This window comes from Arvicanthis niloticus, chromosome 1, assembly GCF_011762505.2.
Source record: "Arvicanthis niloticus isolate mArvNil1 chromosome 1, mArvNil1.pat.X, whole genome shotgun sequence".
Lineage (NCBI taxonomy): Eukaryota > Metazoa > Chordata > Mammalia > Rodentia > Muridae > Arvicanthis > Arvicanthis niloticus.
The window spans coordinates 49,812,652-49,818,856 of NC_047658.1; the positions used below are offsets into that span (position 1 = coordinate 49,812,652).

General features: G+C 38.7%; 1 pseudogene; it reads right to left on the reverse strand.

The window, feature by feature from the left end:
• Window positions 1-3,478: 3,478 nt before the first annotated feature.
• Window positions 3,479-3,833, reverse strand: LOC117710307 (large ribosomal subunit protein eL34 pseudogene; annotated as a pseudogene).
• Window positions 3,834-6,205: the final 2,372 nt, after the last annotated feature.

Here is a 6,205-nt window from a genome sequence, read left to right on the forward strand (position 1 = left end):
AGAAGCCCTGAATGGCACAGTAGCATTCCTGTTTCTAATGGCCTTCAACTAAGCTCTGAACCATAGCATTTCAAATTAAAAGCTATAGAAAAGGCCCCTGACATTGCCATTGACAAAGAAACCAAAAGCACAAGGAACAACAACAAAAAAAAAAAAAAATGGAGAAAGAAAAAGCAAAGGCAGCCTATGGGTTGGGGGAAACACCTTGAAAGCTGTATATTCAGAAAGGAGTTAGTGTCAAAAATATAAAGGGAATCCATGCAATTCAATAAAAGGAAAACATTAATAACCCCTTTCTTTTAAAATTAGGGTGCAGTATAGCTCAGTGGTTATTTGCCTAGCATGTTTTAATTTGGTCCTCAGAACTGATGGAAAAATAGAAGCTTTTTAACACCAAGTATGTTAATGTGTATGTAAAAGTGTTCATATAGCTTTCATATAAGAGATATCACAAGGAAACACATCCCCACAGATGTTGGAAAGGCTAGACAGGGTTGGGGAGTATGTGTTGAGAGAGAACAATCCTTGTACATTATTGGTGATAAAGGAGGTAATTTGACATGATGACCAAGGAAAACAATATGGCAGGTCCTAAAGGTATTGAACTGTTACATGACTCAGCTATTCTGTTCCTGATATGTACTCAATGAAATTGAAAACTCTCCAAAACACATCTGCCCTCCCATGTTTATCACAGCATAGCTCACAGGAACAACTGGATGTTCTATCAACAGGTGGATGAGTAAACACATCATAGCGTAAACACAGTGGAACAGTATTAAGGCTTTAACAAAGAAACTCTGCCCTTTGTAAAAACATAGCTGAATATGGATTTCCAAGAGCCAGATATAAAAATGCAAATACTGTCTGGTCTCACTTATATGCATCTGAAAGATAAAGAAAGAACAAAGGTTACAGAAAGAACCTTCATGTACCACATGGAGACTGTACTTAATGACATCTTATCACTTATTGGACAGATTTTAGGTGATCTTCCAAAAGGAGATAAAAGGAATAAAAAAGGATAACCACCTGACAGGATACATCAGCCTACTAGATTGTAGTAATCATTTCTCTGTTTGTTAAAGCATTGTATCATTGATATATATTAAATACATTTTTAAATAAGATCAAAAAATTAATAAATAAAATGTCCCACACCTGTATTTCTTATAGGTCTCTTCCTGACCTTATGAGGAAGTTAGGATCAGAATCTTTATTTTACATATATTATACTACAAATTAATAATATGTGAATATAATTGAATATTTTATAAATACCATATTTGTATCAAATTGAAAAACCATGTAAAATAAGGTATTTATCCAATATTATTTATTGGATAATATCACTCTCAAATGTGCCTGAGAATGCTGCTTGGAAATTGGATTAGAATTGATCAGAGTAAGATTCTGATGAAAAGAAATTGAACTAAGTAGGCTGTTTAATTTCAGCAAATACTGACTCTTTTGTGTGTCCAGTTGTCAGAAATATAATTATTATTAACACCTAACTGTGCACTCATGGTGTCTGATATAGAGCAGAGAACAGAAATACAATTATTATTAACACCTAACTATGCTTGGTATAGAGCAGAGAACAGGATTGTAGCATGACTTCTGCAGAATAGACAGTGTAATCCTGTTTTATCATGATCCCAATGACTGCATGAAGTCACAAGAAAATTTAGCTCAAGCCTAGCACAAAGAAAGGAAGGCCTAGGGGAGTGGAAGACAGATGGGTGGATGGGCAGATGAATGGATAACAAAAGTGGGACTGTCAGTTCTTGGACAAGTGCTACATCATCCATAACTTCTCAGTTCATGCCATCCTGGATGGATGATCTTTTGAGGTACATTCAGTCTCAGCACCACCCTGGTGGTTACTTTCAATTTGACCCTATTAGCTAGATTTCTCTATTGCTATGATAAAAACCATGACCAAAAGCAGCTTGGAGAAGGAAAAGTTGTTTTCATTATATGCTTTCAGTAACTATCCATTACTGAGAGAACTCAAGGAAGGAAGTCCACACATGAACCTGAAGGCAAGAACTGATGCAGAAATTATAGAGAATTCTGCTTCTTGGCTTGTACCTCATGGTTTGCTCAGCTTCCCCTTTTTAAAAAAAATAAAATAAAACCCAGGCCCACTGGCCCAGGAGGTAGCACCAACTAAGTTGACTGGGACATTCCACATCAATTGTCAGCAAAGAAAATAAACCATAGACTCATCTACAGCCAATCTGATGGAAGGAATTCCTTAACTGATGGTCCCTATTTCTTTATGGCTCTAACTTGTATCAAACTGACAAAAACAAACAAACAAACAAATAAAACCTCAAAACAACTAATTAGCACATTGGCCTCTGAATAGAAGGATCTAGAAGAGTCCCAAGGAAGCCCAATCAAAGCACCACATTTTCTGGAACAAGTTTTTTTCCTCTTTCCTACTTGTTCTCTGATAGCTTAGACTCAGACATTTTACTTCTGCCTGGCAGCGGCATCTTCTAGATCTAAGCCTAGACTGCTCTACCAGACAATCCTTCCCTATAGCCAGTGCTTTGTTCATAAGCTCAGTCAAGTCCAGGTGTGTCTGGGGCCCTGGGTTCATGGGTTGTTTGGATTGCTGAGCAAATGAATTACTTAAAATTCCAAGGGACAGTAAAATCAATAAGACAGGCAGAGAGACTAAGAATAGATTAATTGGAGGAGTTGGATCCCACAACTGTGGAGGTTGAGAAGCCTCTGGCCATTTGTATGCTAAAAAATGATGGGAATGGGTAGGAAAGCTCAGTTTAAGTTCTGACACCTCAGAACCTGGAAATCCATTGATGCAATTCTCTGTCCAAGGCCAAAGGCTAATAATCCAGATGTAGTGGAGCCTGGTACACATCCTGGAGACTGAAGGCCAGAGAACATGACCTCCCATGTCAAACATGCAGAAAAGAATGGGGTCTAAGATCCTGCCAGGTGAAAAAGAAAGTGGATTTACCCTTTCCTTCCATCTGGTTCTATTAACAGCCTCACCTGCCCACAGGAGGTGAGGGTAGCTTTTTATGAAAATTTTAAATAAGCCTTTCTGGTTCAAATGAAGATATTTTTCCTAACCCATTCTCACAGACATATCCAAAAAAAAAAAAATGTTTTGTCAACATTCTGGGCATTCCTGGGCACAGTGGGTTTCTTTACAGCACACTCTCCCATTCTGCTAGATTCTGCGAGATTGCTGAGTGTGTTCCTTATACCACCTGTTTCCATCACTTGTCTACCAAGGTAGCTCTAACCTGGTGGGCTTTCTCTCCTCCCGGTACCTGGAACCACACCAGCCCTTCTTGGAAGCTCACTCTTCTTCCAGCTCTCTGCATATCTGAGAAACATATTTCATCACAACTATTCTCTCTCTCTCTCTCTCTCTCTCTCTCTCTCTCTCTCTCTCTCTCTCTCTCTCTTTCTCTCTCTCTCTTTTGACCAAACATATTTAGTTTGTTTTCTGACTCTGTGCTTGTGCCTTCAACACTTTCACAATGATTTCCTGCTCCTTAATAAAGAAAGCCTGGTTGATTCTGGCTCAGACACATTTGGCACAGAGGGAACCACCAGAGGCCCTGCTGATGTGCGTCTTTGTTTTAGACAAACTCATAAGGACTTTAGGTCTCATGGCATGAACCCCTTGACGTCTGCATTGGGCACACACTGCATGCAGTTTTATGTGCTTTCCCAACTTTCTTGGTATAAATATAAACAGTCCTATTGCCACGGGTTCAAGACAGACTACTTTTGTTATCAGCTGTATTGTAGAAGTGCCTTGGACGATATGTCAAATGTTGGACCATTCTGAGTGCCTAAAAGCACTGTCCCTGGAAGAGGCACTGTCCCTGGAAGAGGCATAATACAACAACCAGCATCTCTTCACTGGGGAGTAGCTTTGGTCACACTGGAGATGTCTTTGAGGAACATAGTCCTAGAAAAGCTAAATTACTTGCAACTAGCCAAACAATGGTCAACAGGCCAAAACAAGAAAATCTACAATAACACAACTATTTGGAAAGAAAACCAGGGCAGAACAAGAGGGTTCATTTGTAGATAGGCAGGGTCTGGCCAAGCCTGGGCAGTCAGTCATTCAATGTATCACAAGCCTGGAAGTATTACTCTTGTTAAGCTTTCCCTTGCAACCACAGTCAAAAAGTGTGCTATAGACCACAGTAAGGGAAGTGATGAATACCAAAGGATCTTAGACTATCTCATGGACACGGGTAACTACCTTTTAAGTGGCCAAAGGGTTTCACCCCTGGAATGGCTTAGTATATAGCAACAAGAGATAGGCTTCCATATCACTGTGTGTACTGTCTACTGTAGCAAAACCTAAGCTGGCATTGTCATCCTGAATCCTGACAGCAACTTATATACTATCATCTGATGGGAGTTCAAGAAGCTGCAGTTATCAAAATACAGAAAGGAAGAGGCTCAAAGTGGTAGTTTTATGAAGAATGGAGCAGCTTGTGTGGACTGGAAACCAACACAATGGCCTTAACCAAGGCTACATCTGACCTACACTACTCAAAAACATTTTATTTCAATGGTATTTATGTTTTTAAGAATGTTGTTGAAGATCTTAGAGATGTAGCTCAATGGTATCAAAAGGTCCTGAGTATGATAATTTTGAAGAATTGAATTAAGACACCCCTTGCACACATGGAACATTCAAATTTGGTATATATTAGTTGACCATGTATCCCCAGTAATCACTATCTTCACTTCACAAGGAAAATGTGTATAGGTCAAAGATTTTGAGGAACTTGTTCAAATCCTCAAGAGAAGTATGTGCCTGAGACACTGACTGAGCTGAGATGTCTGACTCAATGTCTCTGCCACACTGTGATTCCTATGTGTACTGATGGATTTGAGAACTAAATGCATGATACACAAATGTTCTTCCCATACAAGAGAATATTATTAGACATAAAGAAATTATGTGGTGGCCAATGCAGCAAACCAGGTGAGCATTGGAAATACTGTGTTAAGTAAGTTTCATTAAAGATGACATTTTGCCTAATTTTATTTATATGAAATGTCTACAATAGTTAATTCTATAGAGTAAGAGATATCAATGGTAACCAAGGGCTGCATCAAGAAGTGGAAATGAATGCTATTGAGCGTGGAGTTTCTGTCTGTGGTGATAAGAAAGTTAATCCCAATTCGAGAAGACAGTGGTAAAACATGTCTAACTCTGAAACCCCAAGCACCTACCCATATACACACAAATGAAGGCTAGGAATGAATCTTGGTGCTAGAACATTTGGCTAGTGAGCACTGGGCCCTGTGTTTTATTCCTAGCACTAAAGAATATCTGGAAACAGATAGTGGTGATAGTTTCATAACATTGTGGATTTAATGTCATCAAATCACCAAATTAAATGCTTAATAGTTATAATAGTATATGTTACATGTATTTCACAAAAACTACAAAAATAAAGATTGCAATTTGTGTTTGTCTCATTAACTGTTCATTGATGGTCACCCCATTGTGAGGAGATGGGGTTGTTCTAGACATCTGCTGTGTCTCTTCTATCCTTGTTCCCTCTAGCCTTATTCAAAATCTTCCTCCAAGCCTGGAATAACTCAATCCCAATTCGAGAAGACAGTGGTAAAACATGTCTAACTCTGAAACCCCAAGCACCTACCCATATACACACAAATGAAGGCTAGGAATGAATCTCGGTGCTAGAACATTTGGCTAGTGAGCACTGGGCCCTGTGTTTTATTCCTAGCACTAAAGAATAAATCAATAAAAGCTAAAATATACAGAGAGATGTGCAGTTTGCATGTGACTCATTTGAATTGGTAAAAGCATATTTGTGTGTATTCATACATCTCTCTCTCTCTCTCTCTCTCTCTCTCTCTCTCTCTCTGTGTGTGTGTGTGTGTATCTTCTCTCAAGTGTGTTGAGTGGTCAGAGGACACAAAGGATAATGCTCCCTCTTTTTTGTAATGAACTTCCTTTAAGCTAATGCTTCCTCTATTTCTTTCAAGCCTCTTACTAAAGAGCACATTATACCAACCCTCACCATAATCTCCCATGTGGACATTCAAAATCTTATTTTATAAGTTAAATAAAATGACTCTGCTTCATGACCTCCATTTATATTATCCAATACTTAATGCAATAAAGATCCATCCAACTCAACAGTCTCCAGGTGGGATGCAA